The sequence below is a fragment of the Phyllostomus hastatus genome, unplaced genomic scaffold (assembly GCF_019186645.2).
Source record: "Phyllostomus hastatus isolate PE091 unplaced genomic scaffold, TTU_PhHast_1.1 phas_contig_150, whole genome shotgun sequence".
Taxonomy (NCBI): Eukaryota; Metazoa; Chordata; class Mammalia; order Chiroptera; family Phyllostomidae; genus Phyllostomus; species Phyllostomus hastatus.
In genome coordinates this window covers 39589991-39617008 of record NW_025333611.1, presented here as the reverse complement: position 1 = coordinate 39617008, position 27018 = coordinate 39589991, and the positions used below count along the sequence as shown (strand labels likewise).

General features: G+C 47.4%; 1 protein-coding gene across 2 annotated transcripts in view; it reads right to left on the bottom strand.

Annotated features, from left to right (window-relative positions):
* RASGEF1C (RasGEF domain family member 1C) overlaps positions 1-25799 on the bottom strand; it is a 70567-nt gene extending 44768 nt beyond the window's left edge. For both annotated transcript variants that reach the window (XM_045830238.1, XM_045830239.1), the window contains exon 1: positions 25731-25799. The gene's annotated coding sequence lies outside the window, so the exon portion shown is untranslated. The remainder of the gene's footprint in view (positions 1-25730) is intronic.
* Positions 25800-27018: the final 1219 nt, after the last annotated feature.

Below are 27018 nucleotides of genomic sequence, written 5' to 3'. Positions count from 1 at the left end.
GCCACCTGGACCTCCCCCCGCCTGGCTTCCCACCGCCCTGGCCAGCCTGTGCTGCGGACAAGGGAGTCCGGCCAGCACCTGGCCCTGTTCCACTTCTGCTCCTGTCCTCAGTGCCTGGTCCCCACTGCCTGGCAGCAGCGGGCTCTGCCCCTAGGGCAGGGGTCCCTGCTCTGGAGCGCCCCCTCACCTTGGCTGTGGCATATGCCCCTCCCTCCTGCAGGTACAGTCAGGGTGACCCCATGGGGGCCCCTCCTCAGGGAGGACCTGGAGAGAGGGGGCTCTCATTAGCCACACAGGACCGATGCAAATGGGGGCCTTGAGTCGTAGAGAGCAGGGACCACAGTGAGACACAGGCTGTGTCCCCCATTCTGGGCACCCTGTGACCCTTCCCAGCCCACAAGTGGGACCCCTGGCCCTTTAACCTCTTCAGGGAGGGAGTACCCAACACGGCACAAGGGAGAAAACCATTTGCAGCTTCTGCGCTGTGGGAGCCTGGGGCTCTCAGCTCCCACAGCTGAGCCCCTACAGTGAGGCTGGACCGCCAGGAGGTACGGCTGAGCTCAGGGGCGGAGCTGCCCGCTGGAGGGGCGGGGCCGGGGTGGGGCCTTGTGTTCAGACTCTGCAGAGGGCAGGGTGGCAGGGTGGCAGGGTGGCAGGGCGGCAGGGCAGCATCAGTAACGGTCACTTTGCTGTCCCCCAGTCCCCCATTGCCTGAAGGCCCAACACACCGAGGAGAGGATGAGCAACTCAGGAATCGAGGGGCACCGCGCACACACGGAGCTTGCCCTTTGGGCCAAGGGTTTGCTTTCGCGGCCCTGTGCCCGCGCCCACTGCCCTCTCCAGCTGAGGGCCAGCCTGGGCCGCCAAGTGCCCCGCAGGGACGCCGCCCACACTGCCCTGGAATCTGAATCTGGGGCGGAAAGAGCCAGTTCCTCCCCCAAGTACTGCATGAGTCACTCACACCTCCTGACAAACACCTCCCAGGCTCTTGCAAGGACGGGGAACAGTCAGTAAAAATAAATGCTTTGTTTCTCCCTGAGCTTCTGGGAGTCATTTCAGAGTGATTTGGGGGTGGGGGAAGCCAGTGAGGCTCCAGGCCCTGCTTCGTGGGTGTGGGCAGGGTGCAGCTCACTGGGCACCCTCCCCAGCACTGGCTGTGGGACAGCCCTTTCACCTGTTTGAACCTCAGTTTCCACAGCTGTAAAGTGGGCTCCTGGCAGCCCACCTGTCAGTGCATCTTTGGGGTTAGGGGCAGGGTCAGTGCTCCGTCTATGTGGCCCTGTCCACCCCACCCTGCCCTGTGCACGGCCCCTGAAGGTGGACTGAGGGGATGAGTGGGGCCCCCTTCTCTGTGACAAGACACGTGCAGGCCTGCTGCCCAGACGGCCAGGTGGTCACCCCAGCCTGAGTCGCCCTGGGCTGGGCAGGCTCTCACCAAGACCAGACCTAGGGCCTGGCTATGTGCACCTGGAGCTGTCCCAGTCAGGGCCCCGGGACCTGAGGTGGCCAAGGAAGTGGAGGGCACACATGTGCAGGGTCCCCAGCGGTCACTGCTGTTTCCTTGTGACCAGAGATGTCTGTCGAGGGTCTGGAAAATCTCAAAGGGCAGGCATAATTTCACATCTCCCTGAATTTGGGGGATTGAGTTAAAACCTGCGCAGTTTTTGTGAGTGGTGACCTGTGACTGGGCTGCACAGGTGCAGGGCTCAGACACGCAGGGGGTGTGGTCGAGAGAGGCAGGACCGGTGGCCAGGGCAGCTGGCTGGGCACCCCCAGGCTTGCCTGTGCGGTGGTGGGGACGGGAGAATGGCTCGAGCCAGCGTGGGGCCTGAGTGACACCCAGAAGGGCCGCTTCTCTGAAAATAACTCCCAGAGCAGAAGCCGCTTTTAGATGCTTCTCATTCTTGCTCTGAGAGGAGGCTCTCAGAGCCGAACTTCAGCAAAGTCGTCATCGTCTTTTCTGGGAAAAACAAGGGACGATGAAGTCATCGGTGTTAAAATAAAACAAAGAAACACACTGTTTTTCTCTGGCTGCTCTCAGACACACCAGCAGACAGAGAAAGGGCCCTTGTCAGAATGATGGGGAGACATGTGTGTCTGCACCACCGGCCTGGCGGCTGTGCCCGGGACTCTGGGTTCAGTCCCTGTCCTGGGCTGTGACAGCCTTTGGGACAGTGGGACATCATCCTTGGCCAACACTCGGGCGGTGGATGCACAAACATGCGACCACAAATCTCGTTCCTTAAGATTTGCTGAAAAGCAGTTTGTTGTTACCTGCATTTCACAGAAGGGGAAACTGAGGCTCAGAGAATGCAAAGGCCTGGCCTGTGCGAGGTTGCCCAGCTGGAGTGCAGGGGGACAGGACCGCCCCCAGTCACCCCTTTCCGAGACTCAAACTGATATGGGGCAGGGACAGGCTCTGCCTTGAGAGGGTCTCCATGCAGAGACCCCAGGCAGCGTGGGTGGCAAGGCCCAGGTCAGTCTGCAGAGGCCATAATATGCGCGAGCACTGAGGCTGACAAAACCGGGGTGGTCGATTCCACGTCATCTGTCACAGTAGAGGCTGGGGCGTGGGTGGCCAGCCCCGGCGCTAAGACACAGAGCAGCGGCGGACACCCCTTTTGTAAAGCTGGTACTGCTGTTACTGCCCCCCAAGAAGCGCTTCACGACCCAAAGCAGCTAGAAGATACGCTATGAGTCTGAGGTTAGACCGGCAGGCTCACCTCACTTCACAGTTTGCAGAGGCCTGTCCTGGAGGGCACTGCTCTCGAGCACCAGCCCCCCACTGCAGCCCAGGCGGGCCACTGGGGGGCAGCCCCATGTGGGGAGCCTGCCCCAAGGCCCTTTGGTTCTCAGTTGGCTTTAGATGGTGCTGCAAGTTTCTTTCATTTAACTTTTTATTGAAGTGTAACACACGCCCTGAAGTGCCCACACATTTGAAGTGTGAAGCTAGCTAGGCTCCCCAGAAGTCCATCGTGGGCCCCTCAGCACTCACTAACTCTGAACTTCAACTGGGAAGGAGCATGAAGACCGCCACGTACCAAGCCACTGGTGTTCAAGCAGAGCCTGAGACTACAGCACCCGGAGGGGCCTACGCACTGAACGCAGGAGAGAGAGATGAGGGAGGCCCTGTGTGCCCGGCCCCGGGTGGCTGCAGGGGCCGCACACCCTGCTGGCCTGCTCTGGCCTGCCCCCTACTGGCGGTCAGGGCAGCTGCCCAGGGACACGTGTGCCAGGCCTGCTGAGCCTCAAGGCCACCTGCGGTCTGCACAAAGGAATCAAGAGCACAGAAACTACATGGGTGAAAAGAAGGCCTTTTTTTTCCATTTAAATTTCTTTAAAATGTAATCAACTGTTGAAAGCAAAAATAATGTAGTGTGGGGTCTGTAAATATGAAATAAATATGACAACAATAGCATTATTATGGGTTGGACTGTGTCCCCCAAAAAGATATGTTGAATTCCTAGCCCCCAGCATCTCGGTATACGACATTATTTGGAAGTAGGGTCACTGCCGATGTAGTTAATTAAGACGTCATGCTGGAGGTGCTGGCTGGAGTGGCTTGGTGGATTGAGTGCCATGCTGGGAGCCAAAGGGTCGCTGGTTCGATTCCCAATCAGGGCATATGCCTGGGTTGCAGGCCAGGCTCCCAGGGGGGCATGCAAGGGGCAACCACACATTGACGTGTCTCTCCTTCCTTCCTCCCTCCCTCTCTTCCCCCTCTCTAAAAACAAATAAATAAATAATCTTATTAAATAAAAAGATGTCAAGCTGGAGTAGGATGGGCCCCTAATCCCATGTGACTGGCATCTTCCTAAGAAGATGGCCATTGGAAGCCAGATACCCAGGGAACATCTTGTGACCATGAAGGTAGAGCCTGGACCTGCAAGCCAAGGGAGGTCGCAGACCTCTGGCCCGCCAGCAGAAGCCGGGAAGAGGTAAGGAAGGGTTCCCCTGGTGGTTTCGGGGGAGATGACCCCGTCACCTCTTTTAGTCTGGGCTTCTACTCTGTGACAGAATGAATTTCTGTTATAAATCGTCCCAGCTTATGGTGCTTTCTTATGCTGCCTCGGAGATTAATACAGGCATCAAGCCTGAGCAGAATGGGAGTACCTGGGCACAAGGTCCTCACGCTGTGTGCAAAGTAGTAGCAGAATGCCGAGTAAAGGTAGACCGTGCTAAGTCAGGGACGCTGTGGCGGGATGAGTGCTAAGAGGGCCTCCAGATTCCTTCACGCCTTGTGTAATCCCTCCCCTTGAGTGTGGGAGGGACTCACGGATACGATGATGCCACTCAGGTAAAATGGCAAAGGTGGCTTTTGCTAATTTAATTAAGGCCCTCAGTCAATGGACTTTGAGTTCGTCAAGAAAGAGCTTGTCCTGGATCAGCGGACTTCGTCCTGTGAGCTCTTTCAAAGAAGGTCTCGAGGCTGGAGACTCTCACAGGAGGCTCTGCAGTGACCCAGAGGAGAAGACCACTGGGAGCTCCTCCACCACCCGCAGGAGCGTGGTGGGGGGGGGCCCCGAGGCTCCAACGAAGGGCCAGGCCCGGGCTGTGAGACTGAGCAGAGGGCCCCGCTAAGCTGTCCTTGGAACCTGACTTGTGGGAAGTCGACAATAATAAATGTGTGTTGTGCTATGCTGCCAAGATTGTTGTAATGTTATAGAAAGCAACAGAAAAGCAGCACAATGTACATGATAGCACCTAAATCAAGCACTACAATAACACAACAAGGGGATATAGCTAATGTCAATGAAGGGGACAAAATGAGATAATAAAAAATACACAGTCGACAAAAAGCCAGAAAAAGAAGATAAAAGGACCAAAGAACAAACAAAACAAATAAAAAAATAAATAGCAGAATGGTCAATTTAAGTCCAAAAAAATCTATAATCACATTAAATATAAGTGGTCTAAACAACCCAACTAAAAGGCAGAGATTTTCAGACTGGGTAGGAACATGGGAGCCACACAGATGCTGTCTCCAAGAACCCCTCTTCACACATAAAGACAGGGAAGGGGCAGCAGTGGAAGGATGAGAAACGGGCAGCTGATCTGTCTGCGTTAGGAGCAGACAGGAGATCACAGAGCAAAGCGCATTTTAATGGATACAGAGGGCTGTTTCATCATAACAAAGGGGCCAATGTATCATGAGGACACAACTATCCTAAACATGTGCTCACCCAATAATAGAGCTTCAAAAATCTATGAAGCAAGAACTGCAACAAGGAAATCCACAAGTGACAGCTGAGATTTTACCACCCCTTCTGTCCTACAATGAACAGAGAACATGAGACAAAAAATCAGGAAGGATAGTAAACACTCGAAAAACATCACCAAGCAACTTAACTTGATGGGTGTTTACAGAACCCTTCACACAACAACAGCAAAACATGCATTCGTTTCAAACGCCTATTGGACATGCTAGACCATATTCTGAGCCATAAAACAGTCTCGGTCAATTTAAAAGGACTCAAGTCATAGCAAGTGTGTTCTCTGACCACAAAAGATTCAGATATTATTAACAGATACCTGGAAAATCCCCAAATATCTAGAAACTAAATGATACACTTCTAAATAACTTATGGGTACATAAAGTAAAATGTTTGAGTTTAAAAAAAACACAGCATATCAAAGTCTGTGGGATGCAGTTGAAGTGGCACTTGGAGGAAATTTTATGGCAGTTAGTACCTATTTCAGAAGAATAAAGATAGATGTCCAGTCATCTACTCACACCGATGACTTCTGTTCCCATTCCCACCAGATGAAGCTGGGAGAAGGGGACAACAAAACCCACAGTGGTGGCAGGAGAGCAAGCGAGACTCCCAGGGCAGAGGCCAGCGTGGTGCACAGCAGAAAAGCGAGAGGACAAAAGGCTGGCCCTCTGAGAAGATAAAAAATTACACTAACCTCCTAAGCAGACTACTCAGGAGAAAGGAAGAATGCACAAATCGCCAACAACACAAACAAGAGAGGTGACACTACTGAGAGTTTTACAGCCATCGAAAGGACAACGAAAGTACCACGGACAGCTTCATGCCAGTCAACTGCCAATTTAGATGGCAAGGAAACATTTCTTGAAAGACACAAAATATAAACTATCGAATCTCATCAAAGAAGAAATAGATAACCTATTAAATAGTCCTATATCCCTCAAAGAAATCAAAATGTTGTTAAAAACCTTCCCATCAGGAACAAGACTAGGATACTTGCTTTTACCGTTGCTACTCAATATTGCACTGGAAGTTGTAGCCAGAGTAGGTAATAATTAATAATAACAATAATGGACATCAAATTAAAAGGAAATAGTAAAACTATCTCTCTTCACAGTGACAGGGGCCTATATATAGAACATATCAAAGAATCCACAAAACAACTACTAGAGCAAATAAACAAACTCAGCAAAGTTTCAGGGTACAAGATCAACACACAAAAAAGAAAAAAAGAGAGAAAGAACTCATCTCTGGGGTAGAGATTGAGCTAAAAAAGAAAAAAAAGAAGGATCGACATACAAAAATCAGTTTTGTGTTTCTATACACTAGCAATGAACACTTTGAAAAAGAAATGGATAAAACAATATCATTTACAATAGCATCAAAAAGAAGACAATATCTAGGAACCTATTTAACCAAGAAGGTGAAAAACTTGTACACTAAAAACTCCAAAATACTGTTAAACAGAAATGAAAGAAAATTAAATAAATGGAAAGACATTCCATGTTCATGGATTAGAAGACTCACGATGGCAATACTACCCAAAGTCATCTACAGATTAATGCAACGCCTACCAAAATATGAATGCCTTTTTCTTTTTGGCAAAGATACTAGAATTCATATGGACATGCAAGGGCCCCAAGTAACCAAAATAATCTTAAAAAAGAATAAAGCTGAATGAGTCATGTGTCCTGATTTCAAAACTTAGTACAGAGCTACAATAATCAAAACAGTGTGGTACTGCCATAGAGCTAGATATACATATCAATGGAAAAGAATCAAGAGCCCAGAAATAAACCCATACATCTATGCCCAGTTGATCTTTGAAAAGGCTACCAAGATCACTCAGTGGGAAAAAGCAGTCTTTCCAGCCAATGGTTTGGGGACAACCAGAGATCCACAAACAAAAGAATAAAGTTGGACTCTTACACCATATACAAAAATTAATTCAAAATCGATCAGCAACCTCTATATAAGAGCTAAAAGATAAACTTCTTAGAGGAAAACATAGGGGGATAAGTTTCATCATTGGATTTGGCAATGGATTCTTAGACATGGGTGTAAGCAACATACAAGGAAAATGGATAAATTAAACCTTATCAAAACTTGTTTGTATCCAAGGGCACCATACCAAGTGTTGGAAGACAAACTACAGAATGGGAGAAAATGTTTCCAAATCATATATCCGATATAGGTCTAGTATCTTGAATGTATAAAGAACTCCAATAACCCAACAATAAAAAAAAGACAAGCAACCTGATTTTTAAAAACAAGCCAAGGACTTGAATATATATTTCCCCAAAGAAGATAGACAAAAGGCTAAGTACTTGAACAGATGCTCAACATCATAGGTCACTGGGAAAATGTCAATTAAACCACACTGAGAGAGCACTTCACTCCCTCTAGGATGGCTAAGGTCGGTCGACGCAATGGGTGAAGCGGTCAGTTTTGGTGAGGACGTGGAGAAACTGGAGCCACCGTACATGGCCAGTGGGGATGTAAAATGGCCAGCTGCTACAGGAAACACTTGGGCAGCTCCTCACTCAGTCATGGGATTACCATGTGACCCAGCAGCCCCGCCCCTAGTTGTACACCCAGAGGACTGAAACCAGGGTGCTAACACACACCCACTGCAGGGCTATGCACAGGAGCCAAAAGATGGAAGTGGCCTAAGCTTCCAAAGAGGTGATTGGCCAGACAACTGCGGCACATACGTCTAATAAAGTGTTGTTATTCAGCTAAACAAAGGAATGACGTGCCGGTACGTGCCACAGCGTGGATGGATTTCCAAAAACATTAAGTGGAAGGAGCCAGACACGGAGGGCCACACACTATGTGATTCCATCGACGTGGACTATCCAGAACACACCCCCAGAGTGAGATCACAGACTGGCGGCTGCAGGGGCTGCAGGGCTGGGGGAGGGGAGCAGCTCCAGAGTGGCTGTGGAGTTTCATATTGATGTGAAATGTTTGGGCCTAGATAGGGACGGTGGTTACACAATCTTGGTAACTGGCCATATGAACAGACTAAAAAAAGAAAAACCATATGATCATCTTCTAGATGCAAAAAGGCATTTGACAAAATCTAAAATGCATTACTGATAACAACTCTCAGCCAAGTAGGAAGAGAAGAGAGGTCCCCCAACCTGATAAAGGGCAACTATGAGAAACCCACGGTGGACGCCATCCTCCGCGGTGGAAAACTGAATGCTTCCCCCTGAAACCAGCAGACGACAGGCGTGTCTGGTCCCATTCCCTCTATTCAACACTAGTTGAATAGTAGTGGAGCGTCTAGCTGCTGCGGCGAGGCAAGGTGAGGCAAAGAATAAAAGTAATCCAGATCAAAAAGGAAAAAGTCAAACTGCCTTTGTTTGCAAATGGTGCCATCCTCTATGTTAAAAATTCTAGAAAATCTGAAATAAGAGCTCTGCAACTGGTGAGTGGGTTCAGTAAGGTTGTAGGGTACCAGACCCCCATTCAGGTGTCTACTGCATTTCTATACCCCAGGAACAAAGTGTTGGGAACTGAAATTGAAAAATACTAGTTACAGTATATATAAAAAAACAACAACAAAGTACTTACGGCTGAATTTGAGGAACGATGTGCAAGAGCTCTACGCGGAAAACTACAAAACTTTGCTGAGAGCAATTAAAGACCCAAATAAATGTCTGTTAATAGACCAGAAAACTCAGTATTGTCAGGACGGCGATTCTCCCAAACTGCTCTGTAGATCAGAAACTGATAAGCTGATTTCAAAATTTATGTTGAAATATTAAAGAACTAGAAGAGCAAAAACTATTTTGAAGAAAGTAGAGCAAAGTTGGAGCACTTACACACTCCCCAATTTCAAGCCTTCTTTTCTTTGAAGCGACAGTAACCAAGAGAGTGGGATAGGGGCACCAAGTCAGATGCAGACCAGTGAACTGTGGCAGAGTGGAGAAGCCCAACCCTGAGTCTAAGGCCAATTGCTTTTTTGAAAGGAGATGCAGATGCAACTCTTCTGCAAATTAAGGTGGGCGTTTCAACAAATAGTGCTGTAACAACTGGTTATCTCACACAAACACACTGATTTTGATCCAATATTCCCATTATGGGCAAAAATCAACTCACAATGGATCACAGATTGATAGTAAAACCTATGACTATAAAAATTTTAGAAGAAAACATAGGAGAAACTCTAACTCTGGCTTAGGTAAAAATTTCTTAAACACCAAAACATGATGAAAAAAAATGATAATGTAGACTTCATCAAAATTAAAGGCACCTCTTTAAAAGGCACCATGAAAAGAATAAAATGACATAGTAAGGGTGAGATTTATAAATCACTTATCTGATAAAGAACTTGTACCCAATATACAAGGAACTTGTAAGAAACAGCAAGAAAACAGCAAGACAATGAACCTGATAAAAGTGTGCAAAATATTTGAACAGATACATCATCAGAGAAGATATGCAGGTGGCAGACAGGCATAAGAAACGATACCCCAAATCACCAGCCACTAGGAAAATGAATGTGGAAGCCACGGTTTGATGAGACGCCACTTCCCACCCAGCAGAACGGCTGGGACGAAAACACTGACATCCCCCAGGGCCCTGAGGAGGCCGAGCTCGTGGGGCTCCCACACACTGCTGTGTGGTCGGCCACTTTGGAAAAGAATTTGGCAGTTTCTGAAAAAGTTAAGCAGGAACTTACCATATTACCTGGCCATTTTCCTCCCATATATTTACCTAAGAAAAATGAAAACACATAACCATCCAGAGATGTGCATGTAGGTGTTCACAGCACTTTTATGTATAATAATCCCAAAGCGCAAACAACCCTCAACTCCGTCAGCAGGTGCAATGCACACACGTGTGAGCTTTTTTAAAATCCTCTACTCCAGGACACGTTCATTGATTTTAAAGAGAGAGGATGTGAGAAAGAAGCATCGGTTGCTTGCCTCCTGTATGTGCCCTGACCAGGGATCGAACCCACAACCTAGGTGTGTGTCCTGACTGGGAATCAAACCTCATATATTAGTTATTTATTACTGTGTAACAAATACCACAAACTTTGCACACAACCCAAAACTTAAACAAACATATACTTATCATCCCCCAATTTCTCTGGGTTAGATTTGGGACCATTTTGGCGAGGTCCTCTGCTTAGGGGACCCCAGGCTGAAGTCAGTAGGACTGCCATCTCATCTGAGCCTCTGGACCCTCTTCCAGCTTCGCTGCTCCTTGACAGAATTTAGTGCCTTGCAGTGGAGATGAGACCGAGGCCCTCATCTCCAGGAGGCCACCTGCCTGCCACTGTGGGGCAGTTTGCTTCTGCAGGCCCAGAGGAGACTCTCTCAGGCTTTGACTCTGTCTGACTGTGCAGGAAGGGCCTCCACCTCCTTAGGGCCTGCCCACGCAGAATAATCACTCTTTTCATTAACTCCACGTCACTGACCAGCACCCCTAACACAGTTGCAAATGCCCTTCTGTCCTACAACGGAACCTAGTGACCTGGAGTCCTGTCCTAGGCAGAGTCCTCCTCACACTCAAGGGGAGGGGACCATGCAGCCTGTGTTTTGCTCTGTGTGGGGGTGGGCCTCGGGGGCCACCTGAGAACCTGCCTCCCACCTAAACGCCTCCTGGGGTGCCCAACAGCACAGGTGTGCACCGAGACAGTCATGCTGAGTGAAAGCGGCTGCGGGGATGTGTTTGTCATCCTGACTGCGGTGACGGTTTTACGAGTGCTTACGTATGTCACAGGTCTTTCCTGGATGTGAATTATATAGCAATTTAAAAAGTTTATAAAACCTAATATTCAATAGTTATTGAAAAATAAGTATGCTTTTCAACTGTTTAACTGTAATTTTTATGAAATTTATATGTGATGAAAATGTGATGTTCAAACTGAGATGTGTTGTAAGCCCAAAATGTGCCTCTGATTTGAAAATAGTATGAGAAAAGAATGTAAAATATATCAGTAACTTTTACACTGATGACAGGTTGGAATGATAACATATTAAATAAGTTAATACAACAGATTATTCCTCTTAATTCCACCTTTTTAAATGTGGCTATGAGAACATTTCCAATCACTCACAGCACTGCACGGCATTTCTATTGGCCAGCGCTGCTGTAGTTCGAGTTAGCTGGTCTGGGGCTACGGGGGGTGGACATGTTCAGTGATGCCAGAAGGAGGCAAACAGCCAACTCCAGAACATGGGACACCCTATAGGACCAATGTCCCAGTTTCTCCAACAGATAAATGGAATGGAGATGGCATGCATAAAAAATAAAACAATGGGAAGGACTACAACAGGATAAAAGTCACTTAAGAGTTAAAGGAATCAGTGCAACGTGGGCACTTGCTTGAATCCTGACTTGAATATTAATAAGTGAATTGTTAAAAGATACTTTTGAAGAATTGGGGCCTCTGACTGATTATGGACTGGCTACTAGATGATATTAAGAGATTATTATTAACTTCACCAGGGGCATCAGTGGCTGGTCAAGTTCCTGAGAGCAGAGCTGCATGTCAGGGTCATGACAGGGAGTATGGGGGGTCAGGGGTCAGCTCTAAGAACCTCAGGGAGTGGACAGCCTCGGTCGGAGTCGGGGGTCAGGGGGTGACTACCTGGTGGTTCACGTCCATCCGATCTATTCTCTGTGTGTTTATGGCTTTGAGGATTTCCTAAGGAGAAAAAGGGAAAGACGGTGACTTTCTCCTTTGAAGTCCCACCTGGCGCTGGGCGGCCTCGGGCAGGAAGCTGGCTCCACAGAGGCCATGTGTGTCTGCAAACGCCTCTGTCCACAAACCTGGTGACAGCACAGTAACCCCATTTGTTCCTCCTTACACTCGCTGTTTGCAAAACAGAAAGGCATTTTCCCGGCAAGCATTTCAGAACGGTGACACGCAGGCACTTCAAGTCCTTTTCATCATCCAAAGTGCTAACACATATGTGGTGCAGGGCTGCGCTCTGCAGAAACATCTGTTTCAAATGCAGGCCCCTGCAACTCACAGCCCACGGCAGCGGCCATGCACTCGGCCACCTCAGCCTCGCCCTCCCTCGCCCTCCCGAGGTGCCCTGAGCAGAGGTCACACACACCCCTGTGTGCCCCGAGCTTTATTCTAAGGGGCTTGTCAGCACAGGCCAGTTGTCAGACCGCTGAGCTGGGGAAAGCCCCTGGTGCACTTGGGGCCAAGCGCCTTCTAGGGGCTGGTGGGATAGCACCCTCACCAGCACCCCTAACACAGCTGCAAAGGATGGACAGTCAACCATTTTCATGGGCCCAGGGGACAAGCGGATCACAGCTCCCGAAAGGGTTCTGGAGTGTGGTTAACCTCAGAGGATCTGAGCCAGCCACTCCTGGGCAACGCCCCCCCTCCCCCGCCCAGGCAGGGCCCTGGTGTCCGAGTGCGCGGGTGGCCCACCCCACACAGGGAGCTGCAGCCCCCGCCCCTGCCTCCTCTGATCGCCTCTCTTGTGCTTCAGACCTACTGAGGGTTGCCAGGGAAACCAGAAAACAGCTGGCCGAGAGAAGTCTCAGAGCCCTTCGGTGCATCATATGCCACGCGTCCAGCCTGCACACACACGGGTGGCAACAGTGTGGCCTGGTGCCTGTCCTCCAGCTGCTCACAGCCACGACGCAGAGGGCTGGGACTCAGCCGCTAGGGTCTGCAGGCTGGTGACATGGACCCGAGCTCCTCCGGCCCTCCTTCCTGATCACCCCCACTGTGCCTGACTCCTGGTTGACCTTTCTGAGCAGCTGGGGCATGGCTTTCTTCTCAGAGTTTCCTTTGCCCGAATTCAGCCCTCCTCACCCCAGCATGAGCTCAGGACACCCTGGGCCTCTCACCAGGGCCTGCTTTCGAGGGGTGCCCTGGTGGCCACGTGGTCTGATGAACTCAGTGGTCTCCAAAGTGGGGAGTGTGTCTCCAGAACACAGATCAATGGGAAGAGTATGGGAACTCCTTTTCTCAAAAGTAATTTGGTTATGTAATATTTGCAACATAAAAAGATGACCTGTCTCATGTATGTAGATCATAATGCACAATAACAAATTAAACATCTGGAGGCCCCCCCAGATGGTGGGGCATGACCAACTCCTCCATTTTCTCCACCTGCACCATCTTCCACCCCCACCCACTTCCATCATTCCCACTATCTGGAATTTTAAAAACGTTTACCTCTTAGAAGAACAAAGTGGGAAGGATCACATTACCTGATATCAAACCATACTACAAGGCCATCGTAATCAAAACAGCATGCTCCTGGCATAAGAACAGACACATAGATCAATGGAAGGGAACAGAGAGCCCAGACATAAACCCATTCCTGTATAATTAATTAATATCTGATGAAGGACACAAGAACATACAATGGTGTACAGACAGTCTGTTCAATAAATGGTCCTGAGAAAATCGGACAGATACATGCAAAAAAATGAAACCAAACCACCTTCTTACACCATAGACAAGAATAAACTTGCGGTAGATTAAGGACTTAATCTAATCTAATCTAATTTAAGACTCAAAGTCATAAAAGTCTTAGTAGAAAACATAGGCAGTAAAGTCAATGGGACCACATCAAACTAAAAAGTTTTTGCACAGCAAAGGAAACTATCAACGATATGAAAAGACAACCCACTGAATCATATTATATTTGGCAGAACACATTTGCCAATTACACATCTTATGAGAGGTTTATATCAAAAATTTATAAAGAACTTATAAAACTCAATGCCAAAAAACCCCAAACAATCCAATTTAAAAATGGGCAAAAGACCTGAATAAACAGTTCTCTAAAGAGGACATATAGATAGCAAACAGACATATGAAAAGATGCTCAGTGTCCATTAATCATCAGAAAAATGCAAATAAAACCATGAAGAGCTATCACCCCACCTGTCAGAATGGCCATCACCAATAAATCAATAAGCAACAGGTGTTGGCAAGGATGTGGAGGAAAGGGGACTCTCATACACTGTTGGGGGGAACACAGATCAGTGCAGCCACTGTCAAAAAGAGTGTGGAAATTCTGCAAAATATTAAAAATGGAACTGCCTTATGACCCAACAATTCCACTTCTGGGGTTATATCCAAAGAAACCCAAAACACTAATTCAAAAGAATATTCAAAAGAATATTCAAAGAACACAGTGCACCCCTGTGTTCATTGTAGTGTTATTTACAACAGCCAAGGTTCAGAAGCAGCCCCAGTGTCCATCAACAGACAGTGGATTAAAACGCTGTGGTACATTTACACAATAGGGAAGAATCAAATCTTGCCATCTGTGACAACGTGGCAGACTCAGAGGGTATTGTGCTAAGTGAAATAAGGCAGAGAGTAAGACAGATACCATAGGATATCATTTCTTTGGGGAACCTAAAGAGCAAAATAAATAAATTGAAACAGACTCATAGATACTGAGGCCTGATGGGGCCAGAGAGGAGTGGGATCAGGGGACAGGGTGAAAAAAGGTGAGGGGATCAGGAGGTACAGTTTGGTAGTCACGAGGCAGTCTTGGAGATGAAAGGACAGCACAGAGACTAGAGTCCACAGTACTGGGATAACCAGGGATGGGGCGCCAAGTGGGTACTGGGAATATTGGAGGGAACATTTTATAAACTGTACGATTGTCTAATCACCATGGGGTACATCTAAAACTAATACTAAGTAATACTGACTGTAAACTGTAATTGAAAAACATGCGCACACTGCACAAAATAAAGCAAGCTGCAAATAAGTGAAGAATGACATGTTCTTTAAAAAGGAGACCACACCAGCGGCTCCAACAGGACACCTGTTACATGAGGATGTCCTTCGGAGACTGGGAGTCACAGCAGGTCCATCTAACACACACACAAACAAATGCAAGGCGGCAGCAAAAATGGGCAAAGAAAACAGGCTCCAAATGAAGGAACTGCAGAAATCTCCAGAAAAAGAGCTCTATGAAATGGAGGCAGACAGTTTATCAGATACAGAGTTCAAAGGAATGGTTGTAAGGATGCTCAACAGCATGAAAAAGGACATAGAAACTATGAAAAAGGACCAGTCAGAAATGAAAAATACAGCATATGAGATAAATAATACACTGGAAGGAATAAACAGTAGGTTGGATGAAGCAGAGGATCAAATCAGCAATTTGGAAGACAAGGTAGAAAAAAACACACAGAGCAGCAAAAAGAAAAAACAATAAAAAAAATGAGGATAATTTTAAGGGACCTTTGGGAGAACATGAAACACAATGATATCCGCATCACAGGGGCACCAGAAGGAGAGATGAGACAGCCAGGGATCGAGACCCTGTTTGAAGAATAGTGACAAAAAACTTCCCTAACTGGGGAAGAAAAAAGCCACAAGTCCAGGAAGCACAGAGAGTCCCAAACACAATGGACCCAAAGAGGCCCACTCCAAGACATGTCATAATTAAAACAGCAAAGGCCAAAGACAAAGAGAGAATCTTGAAAGCCACAAGAGAAAGGCAGTTAACTACCTACCTATCTACAAAGAAGCTCCTATAAGACTGTGAACTGATTTCTCAACAGACACATTTCAGGCCAGAAGAGACTGGAATGAAATATTCAAAGTGATGAAAAACAAGGACCTAAAACCAAGATTACTTTACCCAGCAAGACTTCCATTTAGAATTAGAGAAATAAAGAGCTTCCCAGACAAGAAAAGAAGTTTGTTACCATCAGATCAGTATTACAAGAAATGTTAAAGGGCTTGAAAGGAGGAGGAAGAAGAATATAGTTAAAAGGATAAAATGGCAATAAATACATACTTATCAATAATCACTTAAAATGTAAATGGCTTAAATGCTCCAATCAAAAGACATAGGCAGCTGAATGGAGAAGAAAACAAGACCCACACATATGCTGCCTCCAAGAAACCCACCTCAGAACACAAGACAGACGAAAAGTGAAGGGCTGGAAAAAGGTATTTCATGCAAGTGGAAAGGGGAAAAAAACCTGGGGCAGCAATCTTACATCTGACAGAACAGACTTGAAAACAAAGGCGATATAATAAAAGACAAGGAAGACACTTCATGGTGAAAAAGGGAGCAGTCCAACAAGAGGATATAACACATGTCAACATATATGCACCCAACATTGGAGCATCTGAACATGTAAAGCAAATCTTGATGGACATAAATATTGATGGACATGCATTCATAGCAGGGGATTTTAATGACCCATCGTCATCGATCGTAGATCTTCCAGATAGAAAACCAACAAGGGACAGCAGCATTAAATGACAGACTAGATCAAATGGATTGAATTGGTATCCTCAGAGCATTTCACCCCAGAGCAGCAGAATATGCATACTTTTCAAGTGCACATGGAATGTTTTCTAGGACAGACGAAACAACTCTCAATAAATTTAAGAAGACTGAAGTCATTATCAAGCATCTTCTCTGACCACAGTGTTACAAAACTAGAAATCAATCACAAGAAGAAAACTGAAAAGTACAAAAACACATGGAGCCTGAATAACATGTTACTAAACTGTAGTAGATTGTTCTGCGTGGCGTGAGCCCAGCTCCCACTCAGAGATGCACTGGACCCATGCCCACGGATGGGTTCTCCTGTGGGGAATCAGGCCTGCAATGTACCCAGGCTGCTATGAGTCTTGCTTTTTGCTAAAACTCCCTCACCCTGAATTGAGAACATTTACTGCAAAGCAACTTCCTAAAAACCATGCTAAACCTTCTAAGGATGAGTGTAACTGGTTCAACTACTTTTGCCTTTTCATTTGCAAATATCCCTCTTCTGTGATGTGATTAAGCAGCATTGGCTCCTTTGTTTTCTGTAAAGGGTAACCACTTAAAGCTAGCCTGTGCATAGTTAATGAGGACCTTCTTGTATTGTGCCCAGTAAGACAATAAAAGCTCATTGGAGCAAGGGCTGAAGCTTTTGCTCCCCTTGAGAGAAAAGCCACGCTGTCCCTTTTCCTTCACCGGACTCGATAGTCTGTCTGAATGTCTCATTTCATCCATAATGATGCGGACACTGCGGGTCGATGTTTGTGTCACTAAACACTGAATGGGTTAACAATGAGATCAAGGAAGAAATCAAAAGATACCTTGAAAAAATGAAAATGAGAACACAACAACCCAAAGTCGATCGGGCACAGCGAAAGCAGTCCTAAGAAGGAAATTCATAGCATTGCATACGGCCTATTTCAAGATACAAACAAACAAAATATCTCAAATAAACACTCTAACTTTAGACTTAAAGGAGCTGGAAAAAGAACAAAACAAAGCCCATAGTGAGTAGAAGAAAAGAAATAATAAAGATCAGAGCAGAAATAAAAGAAAGAGAGTCTTAAAAAACACAAAAGATCAATTAAACCAAGAGCTGGTTCTTTGAAAAGATAAACAAGATTGACAAATCTTTAACCAGAATCATCAAGAAAAAAGAGAGAGGAGAGAGGACCAAATAAATAAAATCAGAAATGAAAGAGGAAAAGTAACAACTGACACCTAAGAAATACAAAGGATTTTAAGAAAATATTACAAACAACTACATGCCAGCAAATTAGACAATCTGGAAGAAATGGATAAATTCCTAAAAACATATAATCTTCCAAAACCAAATCAGGAAGAATCAGAGAATCTGAAAAGAGATTACACCTGGAAAAATTGAAGCAGTAATCAAAAAACTCCCAGTAAACAAAAGTCCTGGTCCAGATATAGCTTCACAGGTGAATTTACCAAACATTCAAAGAACAACTAACACCTATCCTTCTCAAGCTATTCTAAGAAATTCATGAGGAGAGAAGACTCCCGAGCTCATTTTACAAAGCCAGCATTATCCTAATTCCAGAACTAGATCAAGACACTACAAAAAAAAAGAAGAAGAAAAAGAAAATTATAGGTCAATATCCCTGATGAATATAGATGCTCAAACCCTCAACAAAACATTAACAAACGGAATACAGCAATGCATCAAAAAGATCATATACCATGATCAAGTGGGATTTATTCCAGGGATGCAAGGTTGGTACAATATCTGCAAATCAATAAACACAATACACCACATAATTAAAATGAAGGATAAAAACCACATGATCATGTCAGTAGATGCAGAAAAACCATTTGATAAAATCCAGCACCATTTGTGATAAAAACTCTCAGCAAAGTGGGAATAGAGGGAACTTACCTCAGTGTAATAAAGGCCATATATGACAAACTCACAGCTAATATCATACTCACTAGGAAAAAACTACAAGTGTTTCCCTTAAGATGAGTAACAAGACAGGGATGTCTGCTTTCACCACTCATTCGACATAGTACTGGAAGTCCTAGGCACAGCAATCAGACAAGAAAAAGAAAGCGTCCAAATTGAAAAAGAGAGATTAAACTGTTATTATTCACAGTTGACATGATATTGTACATAGAAAACCCTGAAGAGTCTAAAAAAAGCTGCTAGATCTAATAAATGAATTCAGCAAAGTAGCAGGATACAAAGTTAATATTCAGAAATTGGTGGCACTTTTATACACTAATAATGAACTATCAGAAAGAGCAAATAAGAAAACAATCCCATTTACACTGCAAAAACAACATAAGGTACTTAATAGTAAATTTAATCAAGGGTGTAAAAGACCTGCACTTGGAAAATTATAAGACACTGAAGAAAGAAAGTGAAGAAGATAGAAATAACTGGAAGAATATATCATATTCATGGATAGGAAGAATTAACATAATTAAAATGTCCATACTACCCAGAGCAATCTACAGATTCAACACAATTCCTATCCAGATTCCAATGGTGTATTTCACAGATCAAGAGTGAATATTCTAAAAACATATATGGAACCACAAGAAACAAGAACAGCCACAGGAATCATGAGAAAGAAGACAAAGTTGAAGGAATCATGTTACCTGATGTCAAACTATAGTACAAAGCCACAATAACCAAAACAGCCTGGTACTGGCATAAAAACAGACACATAGATCCATGGAACAGAATAGAGACCCCAGAAATAAAACCATGCCTTTATGGTCAATTAATATTTCACAAAGGAGGCAGAAACATACAATGGGCTAAAGATAGTCTATTCAATAAATGGTGTTGGGAAAACTGTACAGATACATGCAAAAAATGAAACTAGACCACCTTCTTACACCATACATAAGAATAAACTCAAAATGGACTAAAAACTTAAATTCTAGACTCAAAACCACAAAAATCCTAAAAGAAAACATAGGCAATAAATTTTCAGACATTGCTCATGGCAGTATTTTTCTGATATATCTCCTTGAGCAAGGGAAACAAAAGAAAAAAAAAAATAGAACTATGTCAAACCGAAAAGTTTTTGTACAGCAAAAGAAACCATAAACAAAATGAAAAAAAACCTCAGTGAATGAGAGAATATGTTTCCCAATGATACATCTGATAAGGAGTTAATATCCCAAAATGTATTAAAAACTTATAAAACACAACAACAACAAAAAAACAATTCAGTTAAAAAGTGGGCAAGGATCTGAATAGACACTTCTCCAAAGAGGGCATACAGATGGTCAATAGACATGAAAAGATGCTCAACATCACTAGTCACTAGAGAGATGCAAATTAAAACCACAATGAGCTATTGACCTCACACCTGTCAGAATGGCTGAAATCAATAAATCAACAAACAACAAGTGCTGGTGAGAATGTGGAGGAAGGGAAGCCTTAGTGCACTTTGTTGAGATGCAGATGGGTGCAGCCACTATGAGAAGTAGTATGAAGATACCTCAAAAAATTAAAAATTGAACCGTGATTCCACTTCTGGAGATATATCTGAAGAAACTTGAAACACCAGTTTGAAAGAATATGTGCATCTTCATGTTCATTGCAGGGTTGTTTACAATCGCCAAGATATGGAAGCAGCCCAAGTGCCCATCAGTAGATGAGTGGATAAAACCACTATGGGACATCTACACAGTTGAATTCTACTCGGCCGTAAAAAAAGGATATCTTTTTTGATGGTTGCCAAATGGGAAGGGGTTATGGGTGAAGAGGTGAGGGGATCAAGAAGTACGAATAGGTAGTTACAGACTAGTCATGGGGATGTAAAGTACGGTACAGGAAATGGAGTAGCCAGAGAAATTATACGAATGGCCCATGGACATGAACAATGGTGGGGGGATTGCTTAGGGGAGTGGGGGATGCTGAGTGGAGGGGGGCAAAGAGGGAAAAATTTGGATAACTGTAATAGCACAATCAATAAAATATCATTTTAAAAAAGAAGGAAATCTTACCATTTGCAACAGCATGGATGGGCCTGGAGAACATTATGCTGAGTGAAATAAGCCAGTCAGGGAAAGACAAATACCACATGATCTCACTCATATGAGGAATCTAATGAACAAACTGAACTAGCAAGGAAAGTAGAGAGGCACTCGGAGAGCAGGCTGACAGCTGCCGGGTGGGGGCAGTGAAGGGCTGAGGGTGGGAAGTGGAGAGACTGAGCCAAAAAGAAAATGGCCACGGACAGCAATGTGCCGACTGCTGGGTGGGGGGGTGGGTACAGGGGGTAAATGGTGATGAAGGAGACCTGATTTGGGGCGGTGACTGCGCACTGCAGTGTACAGACATGCTGTGGAATTGTGCATTGAAACCTGTATATTTTGTTAGCTAGTGTCACCCTGATACATTCAATAAAAACAAAAAATCTAGATATGATAAAGGACAAGTGTGTTTAAATCAACTACATACAAATGGAAAGCTTTTAATGGCAAAATCCACCATATGTAATGTGGAAAAAAAAACCCTGGGAGAAATATTTGCAATATAACAAAGATAAAACACTAATAATCTAATATGTATTTTAAACAAACTTAAATTCGAGGTGAAAAAGTGACCAAAATTCCAGTAGGAAATGGGCAAAACACAAGGATAGGAAACTCACAGAAAAGGTAACGAAATGCCTTATAAACTTGTGAAAAGACATCTGGTTTCAGTAACAAAGATAGAAATGTAAATTAAGATGCATGGAACTTCCGGCCAAGATGGAGGTGTAGGTAGACACACTGGGCCTCCTTGCTCAACCAAAAGGAGGACAACAACAATTTAAAAACAAAAAAACAACCAGAACTGACAGAACTGAACTGTATGGAAGTCCGACAACCAAGGAGTTAAAGAAGAAACACTCACCCAGACCAGCAGGAGAGGCGGAGACAGGCAGCCGGGAGGAGAGGACTCACCCCGAGGCAGTGGCTGGAGGACTGGGTGGTCCCATATTCATGCAGATAAATGGGGAGAAACAACTGGGGAGCGAGACAGACCTACAACCCAGGGTCCCAGAGGGGAAATAAAGCCTCAAACCTGTGACTGAAAACACCTGTGGGGGTTGAGGAGCCAGGAGAGACTCCCAGCCTTACAGGGGAGTTCATTGGGGGGACCCACAGGGTCCTAGAATGTACACAAACCCACCCACCCAGGAATCAGCACCAGAAGGTCCCACTTTGCTTGTGGGAAGCAGGGGAAGTGACTGAGAGCCAGTGGAGAGCAGAGCAAATGCCATTGTTACTTCTCGAACCCTCCTCCACATACAGTACCACAATGCAGCAGCAACACAGGTTGCCCTTCCCTGGTGAACACTGAAGGATCTGCCCCTTACTATGTAACGGGTGTGCTGAGACAAAACAAAAATGGCCCAAATGAAAGAACAGATCAAAGCTCCAGAAAAAAATACAACTAAGCAATGAAGAGATAGCCAACCTAACAGATGCACAGTTCAAAACACTGGTAATCAGGATGCTCACAGAATGGTTGAATATGGTCACAAAATAAAGGAAAAAGTGAAGGCTATGCAAAGTGAAATAAAGGAAAATGTACAGGGAACCAACAGTGATGGGAAGGAAACCAGGACTCAAATCAATGGTTTGGAGCACAAAGAAGAATAAATATTCAACCAGAACAGAATGAAGAAACAAGAATTCAAAACAATAAGGAGAGGCTTAGGAACCTCCAGAACAACTTTAAACGTTCCAACATCTGAATTATAGGGGTGCCAGAAGGAGAAGAAGAGCAAAAAATTGAAAACTTGTTTGAAAAAACAATAAATTAGAACTTCCCCTATCTGGCAAAGGAAATAGACTTCCATGAAGTCCAGGAAGCTCAAAGAATCCCAAAGAAGTTGGACCCAAGGAGGAACACACCAAGGCACATCATAATCACATCACCCAAGATTAAAGAGAAGGAGAGAATCTTAAAAGCAGCAAGAAAAAAGGAGACAGTTACCTACAAAGGAGTTCCCATAAGACTGTCAGCTGATTTCTCAAAAGAGACCTTACAGGCAAGAAGGGGCTGGGAAGAAGTATTCAAAGTCATGAAAGCCAAGGACTTACATCCAAGACAACTCTATCCAGTAAAGTTATCATTTAGAATGGAAGGGCAGATAACGTGCTTCCCAGATACAGTCAAGTTAAAGGAGTTCATCATCATCAGGCCCATATTATATGGAATGTTAAAGGGACTTATCTGAAAAAAAGATCATAAATATGAACAGCAAAATGACAAATTCACAACTATCAACAACTGAACCTAAAAAAAAAAACAAAAATGAACTAAGCAAACAACTAGAACAGGAACAGAACCACAGAAATGGAGATGACATGGAGGGTTATCACCAGGGAGGGGGAGAGGAGAATGTGGGAAAAGGTACAGGGAATAGGAAGTATAAATGGCAGGTAGAAAATAGACAGGGGAAGGGCAAGAATAGTATGGGAAATGGAAAAGCCAAAGAACTTGTATGTACGACCCATGGGCATGAAGCAAGGTGGGAAAAGATGGGGAGGGGGGTACAGGGCAGAGGGGAATAAAGGGGAGAAAAGGGACAACTGTAATAGCATAACTAATAAAATATATTAAAACAAAGATGTGTGGAGATGCTCTTTTCTGGCTCTCAGAGGTGGCAGCAGGGAGGGAAGCAGGCACTGGCCCTTACCCTGGTAGGAGCATAGAATATGGGGCAAGGGAACTTGGGAACAGCGAACAAAGTAAGTCTGTATTTACTTCTACTTTCAGGAATTAAAGAGACACTTCCAGAAATACAAACAACCTGTGTGCAAGGTTATCCATTGCTTTATGATTTTTAATAACAAAGGCCTGGAAGAAGCCGAACCTGCACGCCACAGCCGGACAAGCACGGCACTGCCACCAAGGGGCACTCATGCGGCTGCACAGCAGCAGCGTGAGCAAAGGCCCTGTGAGCCGCTGTGAAGGGAGTTTGAAGGGGAAACAGCAAAGTGCAAGGGAGATGTGTGTGCTACCTTTCATGATAGCGCAAATAAATGGCTTGCCTGGCAAAGAAAACCAGGGAAGATAAAAACCATATTTCAAATGGTTACCCACAGTGTGGGAATAAGGAGGAAGAGACAGGAACTTTTATTCAAGAAATGAAGTTATAATAAAAAAATAAAAGGGGGGAAAAACCAAACTGTGTGCGAAGAGAAACAGAGGAAGCTAATGGCATATGGAGCTGGTGACACACTATGCCGACTACCCCAGGAAATCCTGAACTTGATCTAGTCAGGTTTGGTTGGTGCTGATTTGGATGCAGAGATTCAGAAATCATTTTGGGTGCATTCTAAGACAAAGCAAATGACTAAATACATTGACGTTTTGGCGAACCAGGTTCTTACAGTGGGAGAAAGAAAATGGGTATATTAAACTTTTGATTGAAAAAAAAGATTTTTGGCCTCGGTCCACTGAGAAGGCAAGAAGCACATGTAAGGTGCAGACCCTGGCTTCTGAGTCCCACCCCACGGACAGGTGTGGGGGCTCCTCTGAGGAAGGGCTGCCTCCAGGTGGGGGTCAAAGTGCAAGTGAGGGCTGGAGCGATGGGGAAGACTGGCGGGAATGCGTCAAGAGGACACAGACCTGCCAAAACAGCCAGCCCCAAACACCCTGCACCCCATCTTTGCAAACTCTACAGAAGCGCTCCCTCCCCTGCTGGGCACCAGGAGGGTGCAGGGAAAGCGGGGCAGGGCTCCCCTGACTGCCACCTCTGGCCACTGGACCCCTTGCAGGAGGTCCTGCCAGGACTGAGGGGGCCCTGCGGCTGCAGGCCCCCTGGGGTGGACCCCAAATAGGGACAGCCAGTTGGAGGCTCCCCTCCTCCCCCTGCACCCACAGCAGGGGCTTCCTTTCAGTTCTCAAATTCGAACCCCTCCGAAGGCTTCGCAGGGCACCCGAGGAAATCCACACCCCACAGCTCCCCTCCCTGGCTCTCGCAGCTCTTCCCTCCCAGCAGCCCGGCCCCCATCCGGGCCACGCAGCTGAAGTTCCCTCAGAGCCTTCCAGAGAGCCCTGCCCTTCCAGTCACCTGGCATCCGGGGTCACTACTGCTCAGGGCCACCCTCCCGGGTTAGGCTAAGGTCCTGCCCCACCCCAGTCTCTCCCCACCCCAATTACCGTTTTATTTTCTCCCTGGCACTGACCCTCTGCCATGACCACGGGTTTTCCCCTGATCGCTGGCCCGGCCCCGCCCCCCATCCCCACCTGTCAGCACCTACTGGGGCCGTACCAGGGCCGGCAGCAGCCCGCGTACAGCCGCGGCTTCGCGACCAATTGCAGGCCTCTCCGGCCGCCAGTTCTGCCCCAGGCAAAGCCCCCCACCCCCCACGGCTTTGCCACGTCCTGGTCCTGAGACCTGGAACAAGTCCAGTCACCTCTCTAAGCCCCAGTCACTTCGCAGTAAGGGGTGGGGGCCACCGCACCTCCCAGGCGGGTAAACCCTCCCGGGGCACTTCTTGGCTTCCGAAGCTCAGCAGAACACCTGCCTCACCGTGGCCAGGAGGAGGGGGGCGGGGGTGAGACTCTCCACACCCCGAACTGCCCTGCCCCTTCGGCGCACGCTTCCCCCACACTGAGCAGGGGGCGGGGACGGGGCTTCCCTGTCCCCACCCCAACAGACAGAAGGGGTCCAGGGTCTCCGACCCCGCCCGCTCTGGCTGCGTGGGGGGACACGCCCAGAACCCGAGCTGGCCGCCTCTCCCCAGGCGCTCTGATGGCAGAATAGGTGCTTTCCTCCATAGGCCCCAGCTTCAGAGACAGCAGCCCCTGTCCCCCCGGCTGCCCGGACAAGGCCGTTCCCCTCCTTCACACGCACCCGGCAGGTCAGCCTGGCCGGTCCCATTTCAGAGACCGGGAAACTGAGGCCTAGGGCGGGGTGGAGGCCTTGGGTCCAGGCTGACTTTTCCTGCCCGCGAGTTCCTAAGACGCTCGCCCCTCGCGCCCAGGGGCGCGTTCTCTCTCCCCGGGGCCGGGGGTGTGTCCTCCGCCGGTCCCGGGCCGCAGGCGCCAGGCTCCCTGCGCCCGCACCCAAGCCGCGCAGCCCCGCCCCCCGCTGCCCACCCCGGGCCCGCGGGCGGGCGACCGCGCGCAAAACCGGCCGCGCGCACACCTGTGCCCGGAGTCAGGCCGCGCGCCCCCGGGCTCGCCGCCCGCACGGCTGCGTCCCGACCTCCCGGCCCACACCCGCCGCCGCCCCTCCCGGCCTGCAGCGCCCGCGTCCCGCCCGGCCGCGTCCCCACTCACCGGCTCCCGGCGCGCCCGGACCCCGGGCCCGGCCCATGGGCAGCGCCCGCTGCTCCCGCTGCCAGGGAACCCGGGCCACCCGCCGCCGCGGCTCCCGGGCGCAGCCCGCTGCGCTCTGACCGCGGAGCGGCGCGACCTGGCGCCCCCTGGCGGCCGCACGCGGGGGCGGTGCGGGGCGCGCCGGCGGGTGGGGCTGCGGTGCCCTTCCCGCGCCCCTTCTGCAGCTTGGGGAGCCCCAGAGGCCCTGCCCACCAGCCTCACCTCTGCTCCAGTGCTCGGGGTCAAGGGCAAGCCTCCTGTGTTTAGGGCCTTCGGCTGTGGTTCACCTCCCACCTCCGCGCCCTGAGCATGGCTCCTCCTTGACTTTGCACCGGCACTAATAACCCACTGACTTTCCTCCCCAGCAACCCCCTGGCACCTCAATAGCCGGTCCACCCTTTTTCCTCAGGGCTAGGCCCTGGCTGTTCCTCTGGGCTCGCGTCCTGACATGGTCATTCGACTGTGATTTGCAGGGACGACCACGACCCCGCCCCCACCCCAGCGCCCAGCCTGGGGGGCTGGGGGAGGGCAGGCCCAGGAACCGAGTTCCCCTGGGAGCTCTTTTACAGTACAGATGCAGAGGCTCTGAGACAACCTCGGAGTCAGGGGTCTAGGTGGGGCCCGGGAATCTTCATCTTGTGCACTGGTACCATCATCACCACCAACAACCCTCTACTGTTTAGAATCGACCAGCAGGAAAAGCAAAGTGTGGCTGAGGTTCCAGATGTCTTAAGTGTGAGGCCCACTAACCTGATGATGTAAAAGTGAAGGTGTGTGTGACCCGTGTGCAGTATGCAGGTGTATGTGAGACATGGTGGTCACAGCTGCGTTCCAGGAGGCTCCTTTCCTGGTGGGATGAGGGCTGGCGGTAGCTGGATCAGCCAGGAGACCTTTCTGGCCACTCCAGCCACTGTCCCCGAGCGAGAGGACCAGGGTGCAGGCAGGGTGATGATGGACGAGGGGAGGAGGGACAGAGCTGACCCACCTTCTGGGGATGAAGTCTGCAGGATTAGAGACACTTTGACCCAGGCAACTTCGTGTCCTTACTTGTCAGCTCAGCTAGATTAAGTTCTTGGTCACAGCCACAGAGTGAAGCCTCCAGAGGTGGGCACGTGCATCTTATTTATGGCACAGGAGCGCTCAGGGGCAGTAGAAAGTGAAGGAACGGCTTGCAGTTGGGTGAAGGAGAGGACAGGAGTGGTGCCTGCGAGTGGCTAGCTAGCATCACATCCCAGCTGAGGGGTCCCAA